The sequence below is a fragment of the Erinaceus europaeus genome, chromosome 6 (assembly GCF_950295315.1).
Source record: "Erinaceus europaeus chromosome 6, mEriEur2.1, whole genome shotgun sequence".
NCBI lineage: Eukaryota > Metazoa > Chordata > Mammalia > Eulipotyphla > Erinaceidae > Erinaceus > Erinaceus europaeus.
This window is the reverse complement of record NC_080167.1, coordinates 8,784,312-8,807,728: the sequence shown is the minus strand read 5'-3', so window position 1 is coordinate 8,807,728 and position 23,417 is coordinate 8,784,312. Positions and strand designations below refer to the sequence as shown.

The following is a 23,417-nucleotide window of genomic DNA, read 5'->3' as shown; positions in this document are numbered from 1 at the left end:
CCTACCACTGCCCTCTGAATATGTAAATGCCCCTGAATTTTGAATCTGGCTACTGATCTTAAACAAGCAAACCCAGTCAGATAGAACCCAAGCAAGAGTGTTCACCTGAGCTAGGCTCTCAGTGCCGGTGGGCTTAGGAGGAGGAGGTCAGCTCTGTTACGGGAAAGATGAGACCATGACAAAGTGCCTCACCCTGCAGGCAGACAAGCCTAACTTAAATTAAAACCAATCAGCTGGGGGGCTGGGCAGTGGCGCACCAGGTTGAGTGTACGCATTACCATGTACAAGGACCCAGGTTTGAATCCCTGTTTCCTACCTCTAGGTGGGAAGCTTCACGAGTGATGAAGCTGGTGTCTTTCTCTCTCCCTCTCTCTCTCCTCCTCCTCTCTCAATTTCTGTCTGTCTTACCAAGTAAAATAGAAAAAAAAAAAAAAAAAGAAGAAGGTTGTAGTACTGACAGCAAGCCCCAGCAATAACCCTGGTGGGAAAAAAAGTAAACCAGCCAGCCAGTTCATCCTAGGGCTGCATGCCTGGCCTGTGCACAAGCACCACTTCCTTGGTCCTTATTTATTTATTATTTTGCTTGTCACCAGGACTATTGGGATTGATTCTCCTGCTCCCTGGGGGCTTTATATTTATTTTACTGGCAGAGGGTAAGAGACAGAGAGGCAAAGAGAGAATGAGAAAGCCCAGCAATGCTCTATTGCTTATGAAGCTTCTCTTGTGCAGATGTTTCCCTGTGGTGGCTTGAACCCGGGTTCCTTACACATGGCAAAGTTAGTGGTCTATCGGGTGAGTCATTGCTTGGCCCCAGTTCATTGTTTTTAGTCTTTATTCTTCTCTTGTCCCCACCCTACCACCTTTACACCACAAACTTCCCAGCATGACAGACTTTCCTGCTTGCCCCAAGTGCCTTCACACCCACTGTTCCCTTGCTGAACGTCCTCCCCACTCGGCTTCTACTTGTTGAAGGGGGGTGGGTGGACTGAATTGCCACTGTCTCTAGATTAAGTCAGGCTAGCTGCCCTCTGCTCCACTACACCTGTTGTCAGGGACAGCAAGCAGGGGCAGCGCAAACACGGCTGTTCAAGGCTAACCGGGTGTGTCTTTTCTCTTGCAGATCCAATCCTGATACCTGGTGGCCATTTGGCTTTTTTTTTTTTAATGTGACTCTGCTATTTGTGACTTTCCAGGTGTTTGTGCCTCTTTTCGCTGTGCAGTGTTAGGGCGCAGACCCAGGAGCTCATGTGCACAAGGGTTACCCTCCACCACTGAGCCACCTCCCAGCCAGTATGTAGAGGACGCCCACCGTGCGGCATTCAGTGCTGGAGTCATGTAAGACTCCCAGCTCCCACTCTCTCTCTTTCTTTCTTTCTCTTTCTCTTTCTTTCTTTTTAAATTTCTTTATTGGGGAATTAATGATTTATATTTGACAGTAAATACAATAGTTTGTACATGCATTACATGTCCCAGTTTTCCATATAACAATACACCCCCCACTAGGTCTCTGTCATCCTTTTTGGACCTGTATCCCCCCCCCACCCCAGAATTTTTTACTTTGGTGCAACTTGCCTGTTCCAGTTCAGGTTCCACTTGTGTTTTCTCTGACTCTTTCTACATCATGCTGTGTTCACCAAAGATGTCCCTCCAAGGCTTAATCTGCTACAGTCAGCAGCACAATCCCAGGCTTGCTGGGCTACAGATATGAGGAAGCCTCGCCCTGGCACCCAAGGAGGATTTCTGCCACCAACCCCCCCTAGGGTCTCTGTTCATAGCACAATACTGGGTACTAGCACAATAGTGGGTACTGGATACTGAGTACTGGGTGGGAAAGAGAAAGTATGGATTTCCCCCACCATCTCATACTCATGATGATCCTTCTGCTGTTTTGCATTTCCCAGTCTGTCCAGAAAGAGGCCAGATGCAGGCGAGGCCACCCTGACAATATCTGCAGAGAACAAGTGAGGCAGCTCTAGGATGAGAAGGCCTCACTCCCAAATTCTGCTGCTAGCCCTCTCTTTTCTGCTCCTGCTCTCTATCTCTTCATCTTCAGTACTAAGACCAGGGGCTCTGGCCCCCTCCGGCCTGTTCCTGCTACTTCTCCCAGGACCATTATCACTGCTTTTTGTCCTTCTTCACCTGCCACAGCTTATTCATTCTTCAGGTCCTAGGTTAGACCTGCCTCTTCCAGGGAGCCCTCCTAGTTTCCCCAAAGCACCCATAGTGCCTTGTCTAATTCAACCACATCTCTCAGGTCTATCCCTGTCTCCCCCCCCCCCGAAAACCCATGTGTCCTCCTAAAGACCTAAAGACCTAAAGACTGCAGACCTAGCTCTGCAAGGAGAAAGAACCATGAGCCTGGGCACCTGCCTCAGAGTGGGGGTCATTCAGAGAGTCCCAAGCAGAGGCCAGGCATCGTCAAACGACTCCTAACCACTTCCTGCACCACCACTTCCTGCACTGCCCCTTGAACCCAGATTTAAAACATTCCTGCTGTCCTTTCCTGAACTCCTGCCTTGCCCCTGCCAGGTGAGTGCAAACTGCAGACTCAAGTTCACTGGAAGCACTGGCAACAGAAGGTGAGTTTGAAAACCCGCCTGGAGTACCCCCCCCCCCCCCGCCCACCCTCCTTTCTGGAAACTTCAGGAAATGAGGGAGGTGGAGGCTCTCAAAGACAGGAGGCGCCCTGTTCTAGAGCCCTGCTGGGCCCCTGTTCCTGACCCCTTTGGGCCCACAATGAGTGACTTCCTGAACCTCATGCAGATCCTGCCAAGGGCTGCAGGGGGCCAGTTGGCACCAGGGTGGTACAGACTTGGCAGAAAGCTCCCTGTTGCCAGGCTGAGTTGCTCCCTGTTGAGGCTCCTACCTGTTGACTCTTCAAGGCTCCTCCTCTTTCTCCAGGGCAGCTCTGGTCTGGCCTCCCCGGGCTCCTGGCAGCTTGGCACTGAGTGGGTCTGACCCCTGGCCTTACCAGGCCCTTCCCTCAAGACTCCGGGCCGTGAGAAGTCGCCCAGATGTGTCCCCGGGGCCCAGCCGTTCTCACCACCCTGGGCCCACAGAGTTTACAGGGCTTCCTCGGAGGTGGGGGGGAGGTGGAGCTAAGAGCTTGCCCAGTTCCTGTGGCACCCACCCACCTGTCTGCCATCAGAACACGATGTTAGACACTCAAATTCTGATGTCGTCTGGGATCACCCAGAAGGTTCTGGAAATCTGCATTTTTTTAAACAGATGTAGCAGCAATGCCTACAACTGGGAAGTTGGGGCAAGAGCAAAGGAAGGCTCTACTTGGTGGTGGGTATAGTGTGGAACTGTACCTGATAGTCCTATGATCTTGTAACCCACTATCAATCACAGATGACAGGAATAAACAAATATTTATGGTAAACATGAAACTAAAGCTCAGGATGAGTCGGGTAACTTCCCACAGGACACACAGCTCAGAAGTAAAGGGACTCAAATACAGTGCAGGCTTATTTCCTTCAGAGCACACGCATGTCACTATATCTTGCTTACCAGCTTAGTGCTTTCCTCTCTCTCATAGAGACAAGAACTCTGAAGCTCTTGACTACAGATACACAGAACCAAGAATCATACTTAATATTTATGGAATAAAAGATGAGCTATACTAGGTAACTTGTTAGAAAATGTCTCCCTCGGTTGTTAAGTAATTTAGAATTATATATATCCATATCCCCAAAACGTGGATATATTGGAGATAAAAAAATTAGAATTTTTAAAAGATATGAGACAAAACAACAACAACAACAACAAACAAACCAAGAGGTATTATAAAAGAAGAAAGAAAATTCTGGGGGGGGGCAGAGAGGACCCACTAGTAGAGTAAGACCCAGGGGGCCCTGTCGAGGCTGGCAGCAGGGCGAGTTGAAATATTCTAGAGGCAGAGGAGGTGGGTGGCCAGACCCATGTCTGTACCCCAAAGTGCCAGGTTATTTGTTACAACCATGCCCCCCCCACCAGACAGCCCCAGGAGGACGGGGGCTATATCTGCCCTGGTGATGGCCCAGACCCAGGTTCAGGACACTGTCTAACGCATGGCAGGTGCTCAATAAACACATCCGTGGGCTAAGTAAATATACAAAATAGATGCATGAGACAAAGGCTAGGCAGGTGGGCAAATTGGAAGGCAGGTGGCTGGGTGGACAGATGAATAATAGATAGATGGGCCATGGTAAGTGAGTGGGTGGGTGGGTGGATGGGTAGATGGATGAAAATGGAAATAGAGGTTGGTGGGTGCATAGATGGATAAGTGGGTGGACAGACAGATGGAGAAAAGGATGGATGGATGAATAAGTAAATGGGTAGAGGGCCAGAGGAGTGGACAGATAGACACCAGGGTGGGCACGTCAGATAGACTACCACCCAATCTCTCCATCCTAGGGGAGTGTCCTAACCTTGAAGCTGCTCCACTGTCTCTACCATCCTGGTTCATGACCCTCCTGCCTCTCTAGAACTTTAGCTCCTTCTCTTTCTACCCTTGGACAACTCATTCTGCCTTCTGGCTCACTCCAGAAAGTTCCATAGGGGAGAACTGAGCTGTCCTGAGCAGACCTCAACACATCAGACCCACAGTTGTGGGGTTCCCTGAGAACGAGGCCCTGCTTGGACAGCTGAGGTCCTAGGGAAACCACCTCCTTGCCTTCTAGTCTCAGAACTGGGGGTGTGGGAGGGCTGTATTTGAGTGCAGAGTCTAACTATCCTGTACATTCCCACTACGCAGCACAACCTCGGTGATGGTTTTGGCATTCCAGCCTCTTCTCTAGACATATGCACTAAGAGATGTTTTTAAATCACTTTTATATTCATAGCAAGAATGAATGGAAAACGCAGAGATTTCCCACAGACCTCCTGTGTCTACACACGCACCTCTGTCTGCACCACCAGCACCCCTGGCCCCAAAGAGAGGACTTCGTTATGTGGCCAAGTTCCCATGTACATGAGGGCTAAGCCTCATGCTGCATATCCTGTGCACCTGGACAAACATATGTTGACATGTGCCCATCGTTAGCGTGTGATAGGAATTATTTATTTCCACTGCCCTGAATATTTCCTGGGCTCCAATGACTTGCCCTCCTTCTTCCTAGCCCCTGGCAACCACAGATCAGTTTTTTTTTTTGCCCCCAGGGTTATTGCTGGGGCTCGGTGCCTACACCATGAATCCACTGCTCCTGGAGGCTATTTTTTCCTTTTTGTTACCCTTGTTGTTTTATTGTTGTTGTGGTTACTATTGTTATTGCTGTCGTTGTTAGATATGACAGAAAGAAAGTGAGAGAGGAGGGGAGACGGAGAGGGGGAGAGAAAGATAGACACCTGCAGACCTGCTTCACCGCCTGTGAAGTGACCCCCCCTATAGGTGGGGAGCCGGGAGCTCAAAATGGGATCTTTATGCCAGTCCTTGCGCTTTGCACCATGTGCACTTAACCCGCTGTGCTACCGCCCGACTCCCCACAGCTCAGTTTCTGTCTCCCTAGCTTGGCCTTTTCCAGAATGTCCTGTAGCTGAGTCATTCGGTCTGTGGCTTTCTCAGATTGCTTTCTTCTGCTTAGTAAAACACATCTAAGCCTCCTCTTGTCTTTTTGTGGATGGAGCTCATTTTGTTTTAGTGCTGAAGAAGCTGGTTATCTGGATAAGCCACAGTTTATTTATCCAGCCACTCACTTACCAAAAGACATTTTGGCTGCTTCCAAAAGTGAGCAGTTGATGAGTAAAGCTGCTAGAAATCTCTGCAGGTTTCTGTGTGGTTGTAAGATTTCAACCCATTGGAACAGATGCCGAGAAGTGTGACTGCTGGATTGGATGCCGAGACTGTGACTAGGCAGGGTGGGGTGGTACCTCACCTGGAAGAGCACGTGTTACCATGCATGAAGACCTGGGTTCAACCCCCAGACCCTAACTGCAGGGAAGAAGCTTCCTGAGTGGTAGAGAAGTGCTGCAGCTGTCTCTCTGTCTCTCTCTCCCTACCAAAAAGAACAATGAATTAAAAAAAATAAGGCCACTGAGAGTGGTGCAGTCTCTGTAGGCATTGAACTCCAGTGATAACCCTACTGGAAGGGGAGAGAGGGAGAGGAAGAGGGAGAGGGAGAGAGACAGGCAGAGAGGAGAGAATATAACCATGTATGTATTCTTTTTTTTTTTTTCCTCCAGGGTTATTGCTGGGTTCGGTGCCTGCACCATGAATCCACCACTCCTGGAGGCCATTTTTTCCCCCCTTTTGTTGCCCTTGTTGTTGTGGTTATTATTCTTGCCATTGTTGATGTCCTTCGTTGCTGGATAGGACGGAGAGAGGAGGGGAAGACAGAGAGGAGGAGAGAAAGATAGACACCTGCAGACCTGCTTCACCGCCTGTGAAGTGACTCCCCTGCAGGTGGGGAGCCAGGGGCTTGAACTGGGATCCTCACACCAGTCCCTGTGCTCTGCGCCACATGCGCTTAACCGCCCGACACTGCACCACCGCCCGACCCCCCCTTTTTTTTTTACATAATTCAAAGTTACCCCAACAGCCGAATGATTTGGTTTTAGTCACTCTCTAGTCTAACTGAAGTCAGCAATCAAATACACCCCCCTGAGAAAGCATTTTGTTTGCCTAAGTTTGAAGCCATTGCTGCATTACTGGCAAGTTTCAGAATGAACTTCCAAGAAGTTCATATTTTTTGCTTCTTTTATTTGATTCTTACCCAATCAGTGCTCATATCTGGCTTATGGTGGTATCAGGGGCTGAACCTGGGACTTTGGAGCTTCAAAGATAAAAGTGTTTTTCTTTTTAAACTTTTTAAAATTTATTTTGGATAGACAGAGACAAACTAAGAGGGAACTGGGAGATAGGGAGGGAGAGAGATACCTGCAGCACTGCTTCACCACTTGCTAAGCTTTTCCTCTGCAGGTGGTGACTGGGAGCTTGAACTGCATCCTTGAGCACTGCAGTGTGCGCGCTCAACTAGGTGTGCCATCACCCATCCCTGAAAGTCTTTCTGACTCCCATTACAGCCATTATTCTGTCTCCCCAGCCCTACTGTTTCTTCTTTAAGGAATGCAGTACTCTGGTGGGAAGCTAAAGCAGAGAACCTGACCCAACAGGTGCAGCCACGGGCGGATCACCTAGGCAGCCTCAAAGTTCCTAGCAGTTGAACTTGAACTTCAGATGCAGTTTCTATCTTCAGCTTTTGTTTAAACAGTAGATTCAAAATAAACAGACTATAGACACAAAGAAATAGTACCTGAGTTACTTCTGTTATTTTATCAGTGATTTTTTTTTTTTTTTGGCATCACCAAGGCTTCACCATTCTGGGTCAACTTGGAGAGAAAAAGGGGGGGGGAGAGGGAAGGAGAAAGAGAGACAGAGAGAGAGAATGAGAATGAACACACTGGACCTTCCCCCTGTGCTGTAGCACTCCCACATGGTGCCAGGGGTTGGAACCTGGACTGTGCACATGGCAAATCAGGTGCCCTCCCAGGTAAGCTCTCTTGCCGGCCCCCTACTTCTGTCATTTTTCTGCCAGCACTTAAGGTGAAAATTTATTTATTATTATTTTTTTATTTTTTGCCTCCAGGGTTATTGCTGGGAATCAGTGCCTATACTACAGATCCACTGATCCTGGAGGCTATTTTTCAGCTTTGTTGCCCTTGTTGTTGTAGTTATTATTACTGTTGTTATTGCTGCTGCTGTTAGATAGGACAGAAAGAAATCAAGAGAGGAGGGGGAAGACGGGGGAGAGAAGAACAGAACACCTGCAGACTTGCTTCACTCCCTGTGAAGCGACCCCCTACATGTGGGGAGCCGGGGATTCAAACTGGATCCTTATGCCATTCCTTGAGAAGTGAAAATTTTAAATTAAAGAGAGAAATGTATAACCATTAGGTGTAATCTATTTTGCTCATTTATAAATGCCAACTTTCAGCTCATTCGTGATCTGTGTTGTTGAATTTGGATCTATTTAAACAATGAAACAGACCCCTTCAGCATTACTGTTTTACAATCAAGGTGTATGTGTGGGGGAAATCATGAAAAAAAAATTTTTTTTGCCTCCAGGGTTATTGCTGGGGCTCAGTGCCTGCACTACAAATCTACTGCTCCTATGGCCACTTTTTCATTTATCATTTTTTTTTTGAGAAATTGAGAGAGGAGGAGAAGATAGAGAGTGAGAAAGACAGACAACTGCAGACCTGCTTCACTGCTTGTGAGGCAACCATCCCTGCAGGTGGGGAGCTGGAGGTCGAACTGGGATCCTTGCACAGGTCCTTGCATTTTGTATTATGTGCACTTAACCCGATCTGCCTCTGCCTAGCCCTCTGAAAATATTACTTACTATCAAGTTTACTACTGGAAATACCTGTCACCTAGAGAGGAAAGGATTGGCCAATAAACAAACAAACAAACAAACAAATATTCCCTAAAAATCCCCTGCTCTAGGTGTCAAATGCTGTCTGGTTTTCTAGCTACCTGTGCTATTTCCCAGACATTCCTGCCTGGCTTCCTGCAGGTACACACAAGCACACGTACTGTTTACATTACATGCTACAAATGCCCCAATAAACATGAATGGTGTCACTTTTGATACCGTATTGTAGGTCTTCCTTTACAGGATGTGACTAAGAAATTGTCCTTTGAATACTTAAGAGACTGAGCTCTTTCTTTCTCATCAACATTCAAGTGCATAGATTTTACTTATTCTCGCCTCTGAAAGACTCCCAGTTCTTTGAGTACAGAGGTGCTGAGAACAGGTCAAGCTGGGGGTGTCTCAGTTTAATGCGGCCGCCAGCTGCCCTCCCATATTCTGCCCCAGTCTGCGGTTTATTTTCACCTTTGCCCTTTCCCAGGTGGGCCTGGAGCCAGGCGAGGCTGTATGCCTTTCTCCTCTGAGCCTCCTGCCAGGATCCCGTGACCTGTGACTGTCACAAACCCTGCACCACGGGCCTCGTGACGGGTTATTTAAGCACCTCTGCCCACCCACACACGCTGTCCCTGCTCCCTCCAAGCCTAGGAGAGGCTGCCAGCCCCGATCACGTTACTCTGCTCTGTGTTCCCGAGCTGGCCGCTGGACCCCGAAATCCCGGCGGCTCTGGCCTTCTCTGTCTCCACCCAGGGCTGTTCAATCTCCCTGAAACATGCCCCTGGCCCTGGCCCATGCCTGTGAGGTCCAGACACGGTGGCCCCTTCTCTTCTTGTGGAGAAGCACCGACCTTCCTCACTTATCTCTTTCCCCTTGAAGCCAGGTCCTGATGGGTCAAGTCGGTGCTCAAGCTTAAGAGCTGTTATTCTCGGTGGGGGACAAATTTGAATTGGCTCATTTGTAAAAAACACAAAATGCACCCAGTACTGTTTATTTCCAAACTGCCATTAGCTCCCTGACGATCTCATTCCCCTGTCTGTGGGTGTCTTGTTTCATTCTTAAGATGCTCAAGTAGTTCATTTTTTCCTTATTTGATTAAGGGGAAGGAGGAGGTAGGCATGGGAGGAGGAGGAAGGAAGAAAAAAGAAGGGGAGAAGAGAAAAAAAAAAGAAGAGATAAGGGAGAAGCAGAGGAAGGGAGGGAGAGCAGCCCAGGAGGCAGTACAGGAGAAGGCCAGCACTCTGGATTATAAGGTCTGATCACAGGGCCTCAAATTGTCACATATGCCACAGTGATGCTCTGGTTCTCTCTGGTTCTCTCAAGTCAACAAAGCAAACAAACAAAATCACCATAAAGGACTCCAACTGTGTTTTTAAAAAGGAGGGAGATACCATGCATAAGGAGTGGGGTTCTGGTTCCTGTCTGTAGGGAGGAAGCTTCACAAGTAGTAAAGTCATGGTACAGGTGTCTCTCTCTTTCTCAATTTCTATCTGTCCTGTTAAATAAAAAAAGAAAGGGAGAAAAGGGGGGTGGGGGGATGGCCACTGGGAGCAATGGATTCATAAAAAATTTTTTTAGAAAAGGAGGGAGGGCTGACAAAACCTGGTGACATTTCTGTCTGGAAACCCTAGTTCTAAGGATTCAGTGAAAACTACCACCTTTCTCTCTCTCCCCTCTGTTCTGCCATCCCCTTCCTCCTGTTCCTTTTGTTGAGCACTCAAGGGGGGGAGGAGTGTCGTCACTCTCACACATTCCTGAGCTGCCATAAAGTCTCCTTGTGTTATGGGCTGAGCCAGGCTCCCACCTCCAGCTCACACTGAATGCCCAGGACCCAGAGCATGGCCTCTCTTGGAAATGAAATCATTACTTATGTCCTGACTTAAGAGGAGCTCTCCTTGGACTCTCCCAGTCCAAGCTCATTGGTGAAGAGATAGACATGGATGGGGGTGATGTGAAGCCAGGGAGAGATCCCTACAGGTCATGGGAGGCCTGAGGCCATCAGACTGAGACTCAAATTCGGTAGCTTCCCTGCGGACACCCTGGCCTTGAACTCCAGTCTCCAGAACTGAGAAGTGATACATTTCTATTTCAATTTCCAGCTAGTGGTTGGTGGTTGTTCCCGTGAGAAGGGACTTGGGCCTCTAATTCTAGATGCTGATGCTCCGTGGTCCAACCACAATGGGGGCAGGGAGTGCTAGTGTCCCTCAGATTTCAAAAGTGGGGCCAAGGCACTAGGGGATGTCCACACTTTTGGGACAGCCTGACTCAGGCTGAACGTTCCCAGACCTCCCCTGCCTTCCCTTCTCCTCTGACGAGTCTCCCACATTCTGTGGGTGGAGGTGACAGAGGGACACAGAGTATCCTCTGCCAGGGGCTCTAATTGGCAGAGATTTGGGGTCTGGCTTTTCAGTTCAACTGCCATGGATGATGGCCAAGTGACCAAGAGAGACCCAAGGACTAAAGCCACCCACTCCCCTGGCCTTGTGGCCTTCTGTGTGGGAGGACACTGCCATCGGGTTGTCAGCCTGGGGCTTCCTGCCAATCACAGCCATGCTGGAGAAACCCCCCATGACCGCATAACAAAGCTGGGTGACCAGTTTCCGATGACTCCATGGGCCCCTGACTTCTTCTATTGTTGGGCAGTCTCAGAACTCATGAACAGGACTGTTTAATTAATGGGTGCCTATGGACTGTCACTAGTGTCTTTGTCCTGCTCTTTGTCCCTATGAGAAGTGCAGCCCACGGACTGTCATCTGGGAGGACCCTACCCTGGAGACCTTGAAGCTTCTTTGGGAATAATGGGAAGTTCGGCTCAGCAGAGCTGTTGTCAGATTTTCACTGGGCTCCTGTGTCCACTCAGGGTCATGTGAGATGGTCTTAGCAGGTTGCTAGTGTCCACACTGTGTGCTCCAAGAGTGGTAGCTCAGAGCACCTCGGTCAAGGTCACAGTGGCCACTTCCGAGGTAGGACTAGGGGTCCCACTGCATCCACTTTGGCCTGGCACTGGGAGCTGTGGCTCCCCAAAAGTGCTCTCTCACTGCACTCATCTTCAGGGTCTGAGCAACAGCTGGCTCTAGGTTATATCATGTTAAGAAGACTCTTGTTAGAATCAGGTGGGCGCAGGTTTGAATCCTGGCTCTGCCATTTACTGAATGATCTGGCCAAAGGACGCCCCTTCTGGGAGCCTCACTGTCTGCACTGTAAAGTGAGGACTGCTGCTGGCACTGCTCTGCTTGTTTAGGAACATGAATGCAGGTACGAGACCTTGTGTAACGCTCAGAACATGGGCAATGTCCATTTGGTTGCTTTTATCAACCTCCAGGCACTCGAGAGCATTCTTGCTTTCAGAACTACTCCTCTATGGTGTTGGGGGCTTCCCAAATCCAGGATCACATAAATGTTCACATGAGCATGTGACTTAAAGCCTTGGCCCTGATGTGAGAGGTCTGACCCTGCGCCTGTGGTGGCTTGCAAAGCTCCTGAGGTGGCATGCAGAATTTGGGGCACATATGTACCTCGTCTTTGAGAGGGAGAAATTCAGCCATGAGCAGATAATCAAAGGGGCTCTGTGTCCACAAAGGGAACATCGGAGAATGTTCTGAGCAGGTTGCCTGTGCCCAGGAGCAAGTGGGAGCCCTGCTGTGCACAAGGTTGGTACACACAACCCCCAGACTGATAGCTGCGTGGAGGAGGCCTCCTCATTCCCATTTGCCAGCCAAGTCTCAGAGCACTTTCACCGGGGGGAGCAGCCTGGGACTCTCTCCCTTGCCTGTCCCATGGCTGATACAGGGTTTATCTGATGCCAAGCCAGGTCCATTCCTGGCACTGTGCTGCCTCTGAGAGGTATAGGAAAGTGCCCCCTTGCAGGGCACACATGCCCTGACCTTCACAGGAATTTCACACCTGGGGGTTTACCAGGTGTTGAGATGTTTGAGAGCTATCTTCAGCTCCATGAACAACCACCCTCAAATCCACAGAGAGTCACCCTTTGCCCCTCTGCTCCAGGAGGAGTTCCCTCTCTGCCACTCTCCCATGGCACCTGCCTTAACCCACTCTGGGGCTCACTCCCATGCTCTGCTGCAGGCCACACCTCACACCAGGAGATGGTTAAAAGTCTGAATCCCTAGAGCTGAAGAGACAAAAGATTTTCATTCCTGAAGTTTTGAGGTCCCAAGTTTAATTCCCAGCATCACCATTTGATAGAGGTGAGCAGGGCTCTGGTGTTTCTCCCTCTGTTTTTCTCTACAACTCAATCTCAATCAATCTCTCTCTCTCACAGTAAAGTACAATAAATATGAAAAAGCCTGGGTCCTGAGGCTGGGAGAACTCTGGTCCTGTCACTTGATGAGCTGTGTGACTTCAAAATATTCACTTAGTCCATCTGAACCTCATGCTCTACTTTTATTTTTTAGTATAACATCAGATCTGAGCATGCTTCTAAAAGTCTCCTTGGACCAATGTTTTGCTCTTTATTTTATTTATTTTTAATTATTTACTTTGGATAGAGACAAAAATTGAGAGGGAAGGAGGCAATAGGGAGGAAGGGAGCTAGGGAAGGGAGAGGGAGAGAGGGAGGGAAGGAGGGGGAGAGAGAGAGACAGACAGAGACAGAGAGACGCTGCTATACTATCTGTAAAGCTTCCCCCTGGAGGTGAGGATCTCGGGCTTGAACCTGGGTCTTGGCACACTGTCATGTGTGAGCTCAACCAGGTGGCCACTGCCTGACCCCTCACTCTTTATTTTAAAGAAAGAAGACAGGAGAGGCAGGTGAGAGGGAGAGACAGCAGCAGAGCATGACATCACTCCACCCTCTATGGCACTGCCCCTAGGCCATGGCATATGGTAGGCTCCATGCTCTGATGGATAAGCTATCTCTTAACCCCCCATGTTCTCCTTTTGTGCAGCAAAGTCAATAGCACCTACCTGGAGGGCAATAAGCTTTCCTATCCTTCTCTGGGGCAAACTCTTTTCTTTCTCCATCCACAGCCTGTCTTCCATTATTAAGAATTCACTAGAAGACAGTGGGGCTGACTGCGTTGCTGCCACTCTGGTACATTCTCTGAGTGTCCGTTTCCCATCACTCCCCTCACACTGGACACTCTAGCAAGGCAGTGATGGTTCGTGTCCACATCTTGAGCACCCATTGTGGGTGCTGGGAGACAGTACATTCTTAGGAAGTGTTGTTGGTGAATAATAACTCAAAGAAAATCTTGTAATACCATCAGTGACAAACCTCGAAAATTCAGGGTCCCAGAGACAAGTGTTCCCAGGAGAGTCCAGAGGCGCTCATGAGTGAGCTATGTTTCCAAGCTTTTAGTGAGAGCTGGGGGAAGCTGTGACCTGGGATTTGATGTCTCCATCAGCCAAAGAGTTTCTGAATGATAGAAGAATGAAGATTTGCTCTCTGGCAGGAGCCAAAAGATCATACACTTTAAAAATATTTTTTACTTATTGTTCTTTTCATGAAAGAGATCTACAGAAAGAAAGACATAGAGTTAAGAGAGACCAGAGCACTTCTCAGCTCTAGTGTATGGTGCTAGGGATTAAACCCAAAACCTCAGAGCTCCAAGCACAAAAATCTTTTGAAGAACCATTATTCTATCTTCCCAGTGCTGGCCATATACTTCCCCCCATCCTTCCAACCACTTACATTCATTCATTCTATCTATCTATCTATCTATCTATCTATCTATCTATCTATCTACCTATCTATCTAGTTTCCCAGTCATCCATCCATCTGTCCACCATCTACTGATCCATCCACCCAAACATCCATCCATTTATACATGCATTCACCCTGCATCCATCACTTTTCTACCATCTAGGCACTGTGCTAGGCACTGCTGTGACCTGACACTGAAGTATGTGTGGAACCCACCTCCAAGGAATTGACATTCTGTGAGAGACAATGCAGAAGTCAACAGGTAACCTCAGTTCCACATGACACAGTTAATGTGGGGATGAATATGAGAGGCTATGTGAGGGCACAAGGTCCAGGAAGGTTATGCAGGACTTTCTGGCATAGAGGATGTCTGAGCTAAGGCAGGAGGGCCTAGTTGGGGACTGATGCTGTGTGGGGAAAAGGGCCTTCCAGGCAGGAGGAGCACCTTAAACAAAGGCAACAGGAAGTATGTTGATTTGAAGAAGTTAAAGAGACTCTGTCTGGATGGACTATGGGAAGTGAGTCTGGAAGGAAGCAGAGCTAGTTAGAGCCCAAGGTCTTTGGTTGAATTTGAGTTTGGACTCTGTCCCACGAGACTGGGGCTTCTTGGATGGATATTCAAGTAGCTTGAGTGAAGAGAACATGCTGTAAAAAGATCTCTGTTGCAGGAGTTCTGTCTCACAGGAAATCAATTTCTTCTTTGAAGCAAGTATAGCTCATGGGTGGCAAGCCATCAAACTCAGGAAAGATACTGAAAAACCCTTCTGGCTTCTGGAAATTGGTCTTGTTGTCTCCTTTCCCAGAGCCATTTCATGCCTGGCTGAACATGAAGTGATGTTGGCGGGAGGGACACTGATGAGTCAGACAGTCATTCATATTCTCTCCAAAGACACTTCCTTGAAGCTCTAATGGGAAGCTCAGACACTAAGAGCAGGAGAGAATCATATAATGCACAGTTCAGGGTAGTGATGTCACTCAGCCAGTCAAGAGGAGTGAGCTTGCTTTACAGAACCTCCCAGGCCCTCCTCTGCTCATAGTGGGGCTGGGGCTCACTTCCCAGACAACAAGCCAGATAAAAGGTCCATTCTATGGTCAAGGGGCAGGGCCCAGGACACGTACTCACTGCCCCAACTATGTGTCAAGCACTAAGCTGGGATACAAAGGAAACCAAAGCTAGTCCCTGCTTTCCAGAAGCTTATCACTAAACTATAGTTACTGAACCTCTAAATAAAAAAAGCAATTTATCGACAGCAACCATGCAGGGGAAGGAGGAGAAGAAAGGAAGGTGGAGCACCAACATGGCATCTGGAAGAGAAGGGAGTCAAAACATGCCACCCACAGTTGATAGAATAAGAAATAAGAGTCAGGGCAGTTCTTGAAGTTGCCAGGGTAACCATTGTGGAACTAAAAATAACACTGGGCCTATATTGGGAGGACGGGGCAGGGAAGGCCAACAGATAAGGTCTAAGGTCTGCATATCAATCCCTATCAAGTCTAAGCATGGTATTTGGAGATGTGGAAATAACCACAGAGGAAACAACTAGAAAACACAGAAACAATGATCCCTGGGGAGCAGGCAAGGAGTTGGACAGAAGGGCGGGCAACTGCTTCCCCACATGCAAGGCTTTCTCTCTGATTATTTTGTTTTAAACAATGGGCATGTTCCTAGATAAAAAGATCTGGAACATTTAAATGCAGAGGCATCTTAGTTTGATAGAATCAGTAGCGAAAGCTAAATGCACAGTGCTGGCAGTTACCACTACTAGATTTGGACCTTGGGGTCTTTAAATGCAATTTGAAAGGGTTGTGAACTTGGGTGGGAAAAATAATTATTCTTTGACTGTACTGACCTCTAACTGAAAGCCAGCACTTGCTCTTATGACCAGTATGGTCCAAAGGCTGCATGGTGATGATCTGACCTGTGACTTGACCCCCGTAGCAGTCACAAGCTATTTTCAGATCACCTTACAATTACTGCATATATGTGCAAGTCCTCTAAAAACATTTGCACTCATCAATACTTCAAAATTACAGTATTTGTTAGATTCCCAGCTAGCTCTTGTCAGTGAATGCATTAAAGCACACTCCTATTACCATAGTGCACTATTCTTGCAAATGTATTTTGATAACTGTATTTCAATACAGTTGGTTCCTCTGCAATGCTGTGGGGTGTGTTCCTATGCTTTTCTTGCAAAATATCTCCCCCAAAAGGGGATTAATAGGCCTCACTAGACGACCAGCCAGGGGTGTGTGTGGCATGCAACAGGCTGAGAACCTACTATAGAGAAAGGATAAGGGATTCAGACATCTGGTCAACCCTTGCTGGGACCAGGAGAACAGGAAGTGCACATCTCCCCCCCACCCCTGTTGGGGGAAATCAGGACCCAGCCAGATAATGCCATGGAGATGGTGCTGTGAAGGGATGTTAATGGCACAGTAGTGCAATCAGAGTGGCTACAGCAGGAGCAGCTGGGACTCACTGAGTAAACAGGGCTGGAGACACTGCTTTGCAAGTGGTGAAGCACCACTTGCAAAGCTTTCCCCCTGCAGGTGAGGACTGGGGGCTCAAACCTGGGTCCTTGCACACTGTAACCTGTGTGCTTAACCAGGTGAGCCACCACCCAGCCCCTGAATTTGTTTTTCTGCTTAGGAGTTTGGCTCTGTGTAAATATTTGTTTTTTACTGGAAACCCTGCATTTTTCTTTTTAAGCAGTACATGTACCTTAAAATATTGTATTGATTTATTATGGTCTACAATATTATGCATATTTGGGGACTACAGCTTCACACCTCATTAAATATCTCTTTAAAAGGTATTGTTCTAGGGTGGGAGAAACAAGGGTGAACATTGCTGGTGAAATTTTTTTTCCTAAGCATATATTCTGGAAAAATGAATTCTACTTTGGTTTAAACATACTTAAAAGAATTTTCCTCTTAATTGAGAAGTGGTTCTTAAAATGTACTTGGTGAGAGGGGAAGGGGTATGTTCAAGTTACAGTCTCATTTATTCCTAATGAAGTGGAAAGGAAGTGGAACCCAGGGGAGAAAGGGGAAAGTATGAGAGAAGAAAGGACTAGATGCAATGGAGAAAAGTAATGTGATGAATGTGTGGGCTCTGATTAGGTGTCTGGTTATTTGTGCCTGAGGACTTCGGAGGGAAGGGATGGAGGAAGGAGGGGTCAATGGTGGCATCTCACTGAAGACCAATTCTTAGGATTTAGAGGCATAGTGACCAGATCCCTAATGGGGCCTCAGTTTCCACATCGGTCAGCTGAACTGAAGCCATTCTCATAGGGTTGCTATGTGGGTCTCATGAGGTAATGAGTGAGAAAATGACAAGTGTGGGGATAGGTGTTACCGAATATTGGGTGAAGGGGGGCTTGAGCTGAATAAACTATGACTTTCTAGCTGTAAGAATCCAGAATTTGATGGAAATGCCCCCTCCCTCCTCTCTCCTCTCCTCTCTCTCTCTGTCTTTGGTGCAAAGGCATGCTGTCACATGCTCCACACATGCTCTAAGGTTTAGTCTAACAGGCCCTCACATGTACCCACATGGAACCACTACATACATATACCCTCACACATGTCCCTCCACACAGTTCTTCGTGTACCCCCACAGAAACCCCCCCCATTCTCACAAACACACTCTCAACACTTCCTCACACATATGCCTTTAAACACATCCTTTCACACACACAAACCCTCACCCTCACCCCTCTCTCACACACCAACTCTCACTCATCCCCATAAGCACAGAGCCTCACTCTGCCATCCACAAGCATTCCCATGTAAAGTCTCACACACATCTTCACACACTCACACAATGGCTCTGTATTGGCCTCATATAACCTCTCACTCATACTCTTAAAGCTTCCCATAGCCTCCCAACACAGTCGCTCACAGCCCTCTCACGCATACACCCCACACCTCACACGCGTGTCCCTTGCACCCATGCACACACGGGTGCCTCCCCCGCCTCACCACTGTCGTCCATTCTCCCCCCCTGTTCACATCTTCACATTCAACAGTCACTTCTGGAGTCCCACCTCCCCTGCCCCCTCAGCCACTTGACAACAGAACTCTGTTGTCCCATGGACCCCTCAATAATCTGACCTTTGACCCCTCAGCCATGTCTCTTTTTGCCTTCTGTCTTGGTGTTTGGTGACAAAGACTCAAGCAAGAATTCTGTCTTATGCATGCATGCATGCTCAGAAGCAGGCACACAATGTACAAGAAATATTTGCTGAATGAAAGAACAAATGAATAAACAAAGGCATGAGGTGAAGGGGGTGGGGATCTGGGCATTGATAATGAGCTGTAGCAGGAGGAGAGGGTCCCTGTTGGTCAGGTTTGGTACCCTGTCCCTCTCCAGCTCTCGGCTAAGCCCTGAGCCACTCCCACCAATCTCTACCCACATGCCATCATTGTTCCTTCTGGGGCACAGGGCACTGATGGCATTCAGGACCCGCCGCTGCTGGCATTTCAGCTGACCTCCTGGGTGTCTCCCTGTTATCCCCCCGGATTCCTCAGGAGAACAGCACTCTATCTAGAAGCAAGCCAGCACTGTTTCTCACTGGTCCCCGTGTTACATGGAAATCAGCCAGCTTCCTAGAAGGGGGGGCCAAGTAGCATTTACAACCCCAAGCCTGGCACTCAGGGCCCTGGAATGAAGTCATGGTCCCAAGAGGCCACTTCAAGTGGGTAAGAGGAATGCTGGGATCTGAACCCTGACCCACTCACTCCTCCATGCTGCCTTTTCCTGACTTCCCACACTGGGCCTAGTCCCCCACCCCCAGGTTTTCTTATCTTCTCTGTGCTTCTCCACTGGGGTATAGTCCTTGCCCGTCTCCATATAGTCCTTGCCCGTCCCTTGTATGTCCCCCACACTGACAACTCCACAGGGGCAGTGAGTTAGGTGCCCTGGTCCCCCTTGCCAGGCCACTGTACCCCTTCCCCACTGCTGGTCTCTTCTCTGCACCATTATCACACTAGAGATCCTGAGCCAGTGACTGGCTGACAACAGAGGTACCGAAGGCCACCCCTTGCTTGAAGGTGGGCCCAGCTCCTCCTCCAGAGACCCCCATGGGGCCCAAAATCTCCTGCTGGGATATCAGCCTTATGCATCCATTTCTGCCCTCTTCCCTGGCTCCTTGGTCTAGAAAGCACTCCCTCCAGACACCAAGTGCACAGAATCTGACCCCTCAAAGAACCTGACCCCAAACAGTCAGAGGCAGCTTGTTAAACACTCTGACTCCAGGTTCAAGGTCAAGGCCAATGGCCACTAGGAACTTCAGGTGCACTGGTAGAATGAACTGCCATTCCCTGCCTCCATGCTCTACTCACACAGGCCCTGCAGAGAATGCTTTAGAGCCAAGGGGAGGAGCTGATTTCCATTATCACTACTCTGCCCCTATCTCCTAGACTAACAGGCCATCTTAGTAGTGTAGTGAACATCTGAAGAACGAATGAGTGAGTGATTGAGTGAATGAATGACTCAATGACTTAGCTTCCTGCTACTCAGATATCAACCTTTCCCAGCTCTTTTGGTGCTTCCAAAAGAGAGGTGGGCTGGGAAAGCGTGACGTGGAAGTGCACCCGACTTATATGCCCGAGGCCCCAGAAGTCTCAGGTCCAACCCCCGGGACCACCATAAGCCAGAGCTGAGAAGACTGCATCTCTCTCTCACTCCTCATTCTCTGACTTGCACTTGCTCTTATTCTCCTCATGAAAAGAAACAGATCCGGGGCAGGTGGCGGTGCACTCAGCTGAGTGCACACATTACCACACACAAGAGCCTGGGTTCCAGCCCCTATTTCCCACCTGCTGGGGAGACGCTTCAAGATCGGTGAAGCAGGTCTACAGGTGTCTGTCTTCCTCTTTCCCTATCTCCTTCTCCTCGCTCAAATTCTCTTTATCCTATCAAGTAAAAATGGGGGAGAGGGGAGAAGGAAAAAAAAAAAGGCTGCTGGGAATGGTGGGATCATAGGGCTGTCATTGAGCCCCAGCAATTACCCTGGTGACAATAGTAATAAAAAAAAAATCTTAAAAAAAAGTCAAAAGAGAGGAATGAAAGAAGGAGTAAAGGAATGACTGACTCTCAGATCTACTAGTTCAATATTCTGCTCTCTTCTGAACGTTCAAGGCCACCTCAGTTGTTGTCTGCCTGATGCCTTCACTGGCCTGTTCACCTAGACTGACTTTCACGTCACACCCTTGTGCTTTTCAGCAACCACAGGCCTTAGTGGTGCTCCAAAGGACTTCAGGCCGACACCCCCCCCCCAACCCCCAAAAGACAGAGCACTAGAGGAGCTTGGCTTGAGCTGGGCAACACATTAACCCTAGTTTTGCCCAGAGCAGCTGTCTGCTTTGAGCTACTTCCCTGAGACTGTTTAGGCAAAAGTGGCCCCTGCAGCCTAGCATTCCCACACAGCCCACCCACTCCCTACATGTGAGGCTCACCCACTTTCTGTGTGTAGGTGTCTTGTCTAGGTCAAGACACCATACACAAGATGAGAGCCGTTTCCTACTGGTGAAAAGCACAGGATCAGTCAGAAAAAATACCTTGAGCAAGTTACTGAGCTGCCCAGCCTCAGTTTCTGTAGGAAGCAGGAAAGTCACTGAGCTTTCTACCTGAGGGCTGGGCAAGGGTCCCATAAGACAAAGCGTGGGGCATGCTGAGCCCCGTGCCTGACTCCCACAAACACAAATGTATCCACTGAACCTTCTAGTGTTTGCTAACTACCCCAGCAAGTGCCTGGGGCACTATGGTGATTAGTCACTAAATCATCAAGAAGTCTACCAAGGGTGTGAGTGAAGCTGAGCTGATAAGGTTGGGGACAGTTTCCAAGGGGCCAAGGAGACACATCTTGGTCACTCACTGGGCTCCAGTGAAAGTCACCGGCTCCCGGTAGACATTGGGGGCATTCTGAGAGGCAGCTGTGTGACCAAACAGGCCTCTTGTCCCTGCTATTGAGAGCAAAATAGGGGCCCGGCATCCTCTGACTTCTCAGGCCCTGGTCCCCCCCCCCCAGATCCAGGCTTGTGTGCACAGACTGGAAGTGGAGGAAATTATGGGCTCTCATTGGCCAGATCTGCTGGCCAGGAGGAACGGGGCACAGAGCGGGGTGCTCAACACATGTGCAGCACTGAGGGAATGAAGGGCTTGGAGACCCACAGGGAGACCTCAGCAGCTGCTCTTGGGGTGCCTGCCTGTCCTTTAGTTAAAGTGTGTGAATGAATGAATTCCCAGCCCCAGCATGGAAGAGGTCTATGGTGAATATTTATGGAGGGAATTAGCCAGACCCAGTATTTCCAGCCCGTGGCTGAGACGTGGCTATGGTTGCAGTCCTCCGCCCAGTCACCCCAGACTCGCAGATGCAGGTTCCGCAGCCCAAATGAGCCCCAGGAAGCACGTGTGTGCACACACATCCACCTCTTCAGGTCCTGCCATACCCTCTAAATACACCTTTCTCTGCTCCCAGCAAGTGGTGGTCCTCCCAAGTGGTAATGTCATCTGTCACAGGGCTCCCCTTGCACGGATAATGGAGAGCATCTTAACCAGGAGCTGAGGCCCAGAGGGAGACAAGTCTCATGTCACCTCATGTCCTGGGGGTCTTGGAGCTTCCCCCTCTGTTTCACCCCCCAAGTCTGTCGCATAGGCAAGCAGCCGTCCCAACTCCCTGCTGGGAACCAGGGGTGAGCTGCCTCAGGTGCTGGCAGCAACTCTTGGTGGTACCTGCCCAGAGCCCCCTTGGCTCCAGCTGTGTCCAGGACCTGTGGTGTTCCGAAGCTGGGGGCCTCCCCTGGAACCTGGGCCTGTGCCACCCAATGCAGCTGCCTCTTTACCACGTATACCGCAGAAGACCAGGCGGGCCTCCACTGGGGTGCAGGGACAGAGTCAGGACCCCAAGCCTCCATTAGTGCCCACTGGGCCCCCTTTACCCACTGAGGTCACTGAACTAGGTCATGGGTGGCCCCACTGCAGTTGCATGCCCAAATGAGAGGACATGTACCAGACAGCTGGGACTCCCAAATGCCTTTCTGGTCAGGCCAAGACGGAGGGGGTCAGGGATGCTGCCGCCCCCCTCCCCCAACACCCTGGGAGGACAGATCTGTGTGTGGTGACGACCTCCCTCCCAGCTGCCTGTGCCAGGCTCACCAATCGCCTGCCTGAGGTGCGCAGCCCCCAGCCTGGATATTTACTGGCTCTAGCAAGGCCTCCCCCAGCCTGGCGGCCACCACCCCCCTCTAACAGGGCTCCTCACCTGCAGTGGCCAGAGGCACCGATCAGTGTAGTGCAGGAGGGGCTGGGGTTTAACTGACACCAGGTGGGAGGCCCCTCCCCAGGGGCGGCAGGGCAGGAGGCCAAACCCTGGGCAGGGGGGCTGCATCCAGGCCTGGCCGGTTCAGGCCTCCCCGGGGCTGACCAGGGCGGTCAGGCAGCGGGTGGCCACCCCTCCCCTCCTCTCCTGCCTGCTGCCTCCATCGCTGCTCTGGTCCCGATTCCCCGGGCTCTGACCTTTCTTTCATTTCAGAGGCTCAGCAGCAGTGACAGCTCTGCCCAGGAGGAGATGGCTCAGGTTTCCCCCCAGCTGGCTGGGGGCCGCCAGGAGTGTGTGTGCCAGCTCTGTCTGGACATAAGGGCCACCCACTGTGGGTGCAGGGAAGCCCCCAGACACCATTTACTGAGCACTTACTAAGCGCCAGGGCCTGCAAGATCCCCAGCCTGTCCTCCCATATAACCAACCTCCCGTGTCCAGAGGACTTGCTAACCAAGACTCCGACAGGCTGTTTTTGTCCCCCAAGGTGCCACAGTGAGACCTACCCTCCGCCCCAGCCAGGGATTTAGCCACTACATGCAAAGTAGGACGTTATTTTATTTTATTTTATTTTGCCTCCAGGTTAGGGCTCGGTGCCGGCATTACATATCCATTGCTCCTGGTGGTCATTGTTTCCATTTTGGGGGCCAGGATAGAGAGAAATTGAGAGGGAAAGGGAGATAAAGAGGGAAGGAGAAAGATACCTGTGATCCGCTTTACTACCTATGAGGCATCCTCCCTTCAGGTGGGGAGCAGGGGCTCAAATCTGGATCATTGCACATGGTGCTATGTGGCTTAACCGAGGGTGCTACCACCCGGCACCCGGCACCCGGACATAATTCTTTAGATAAAGAAACTCAGGCTCGGGAGTTGGGTGGTAGTGCAGCAGGTTAAGCACATGTGGCGCAAAAAGCACAAGGAGGAAGGATCCCTGTTTGAGCCACCAGCTCCCCACTTACAGGGGAGTCGCTTCACAGGTGGTGAAGCAGGTTTGCAGGTGTTTCTTTTTCTCTCCCCCTCTCTGTCTTCCCCTCCTCTCTCCATTTCTCTCTGTCCTGTCTAACAACGATGACATCAATAATGACAACAATA

General features: G+C 49.6%; 1 protein-coding gene across 1 annotated transcript in view; it reads right to left on the bottom strand.

Annotated features, from left to right (window-relative positions):
• Positions 1–22,486, bottom strand: part of NOS1 (nitric oxide synthase 1) — a 177,343-nt gene extending 154,857 nt beyond the window's left edge. Inside the window, exon 1 of the mRNA XM_016190669.2 lies at positions 22,272–22,486. The gene's annotated coding sequence lies outside the window, so the exon portion shown is untranslated. The remainder of the gene's footprint in view (positions 1–22,271) is intronic.
• Between the last annotated feature and the right edge of the window lie 931 nt (positions 22,487–23,417).